We start from the raw sequence: 1,524 nt of genomic DNA on the forward strand, positions 1-1,524 counted from the left end.
CACCCCCACTTCAGGAGATGAGCACAGAAAAAACCACAGCTATTGCAAGACCTTGCTGAAAATAACACATTGGAGTTCCCCAATTATTTCCTCCTGCAATGTCATTCTAGTGCCTTGTACTGACAAAGCTTATCATTATACCAACTATTAAAGGAAACATAAAGGGCCCAGTTCTATTTTTACATATCAAAAAATTAAGTGTTAATTTGGAACTGAGACAATAAATTGATAATGCAACATTACCCATTGTCTGCTGGCTTGCTTGGTGTCTGACAAAAAAAGTTGGCTGTAAATCTTTTCTCATTTATGGCCATGCTACCCTGAACAAACCCAATTCCATATGATCTCGGAAGCTAAGTAGGGTTGGGCCTGGTTAGTACTTGGATGGGAGACCACCTAGGAAGACCAGGTGCTGGAGGCGTAAAAAATAAAAAAAATAAGGGATTGTAAGCTTGCAATCTGTGAGGTCAGCCAAGTGTTGCCTCACCTAGAAAAAAATCTTTTCTCTCTGAATATAATGTTTCTTTTTTTCCTCTGGTTGTCTTCAAAATATTTTCTTTGTCTTTTGTTCTCAGCAATGGGTAAGATATGCCTAGGAGAGTTTTTAGAGGCTGGAGCCAGATTTATCTTATCCTGCTTGGTATTCCTTGAACTTCTAAAATCCATGGTTTGGAGTTTATCATTAATTTTTTAAAAATTTAGACATTGTATTTCAAATATTTCCTTCTGACATATTTTCTCTCTTTTTCTTCTGAGAATATAACACATATATTACAGTATTAGAGTATTTAATATTGTCCCACAGCTCTTGGATGCTTTTTTTTTCTTTAAAACATTTTTACTCTTCTCTTTGCATTTCAATGTGGATAATTTTTATTGCTCTATCTTCAAGTTTTTTGATTCTTCCCCATTATATTGAGTCTACTGATAATACTACAGAAAGTATTCTTTATCTCTGATACCACATTTTTCAGTTCTAACACCTCCATTTATCTCCTTCTCATAGTTTATAACTCCTCTACTAGAATCACCTTTCTGATTTGTATGTCGTCCAACATTTCCATTAGAGCCTTTAACGTATTAGTCATAGTTACATTAAATTTCTTGTCAGGTGGTTCTAATATCTCTATCATATCTGAGTTTAATTCTGATAATTGTTTTGTGTTTTCTAAGTAAGTTTTTCTTGGCCTTTCTATGCCTCGTAATTGTTTGTTGAAAGTTAGACGTGTTGTATAAAATAGTAGAGGCTGAGATAAATGGTTTCTATGCCTGCAAATGAGCACAAGTTCTGCTAGTCTCTTGATACAGACTTTGTTAGTCTCTAAGATAGAAATTGGGCTGGGTTTGAGCTTATTGTTGCTATTGTCTACCTTTATGTTCTGCCATAGATTTCAGTTAGTGTAGGTGTTAGTTTATTAGAACAATGTCTGTTCAATTTTGAATTTCAGGTCTCCTTTTTGTGCTGCAACTCAGAGTGGGTCTTCTTGTTCATTTTTTTTTTCCTCTCCTGTCTCTTTTCCAGCA

At 34.8% G+C, this 1,524-nt stretch overlaps 1 pseudogene; it reads left to right on the forward strand.

Annotated features, from left to right (window-relative positions):
- Positions 1 to 302: 302 nt before the first annotated feature.
- LOC112469351 lies at positions 303 to 421 on the forward strand (annotated as a pseudogene).
- Positions 422 to 1,524: the final 1,103 nt, after the last annotated feature.

The sequence above is a fragment of the Pteropus alecto genome, unplaced genomic scaffold (genome assembly GCF_000325575.1).
Source record: "Pteropus alecto unplaced genomic scaffold, ASM32557v1 scaffold146, whole genome shotgun sequence".
Classification (NCBI taxonomy): Eukaryota; Metazoa; Chordata; class Mammalia; order Chiroptera; family Pteropodidae; genus Pteropus; species Pteropus alecto.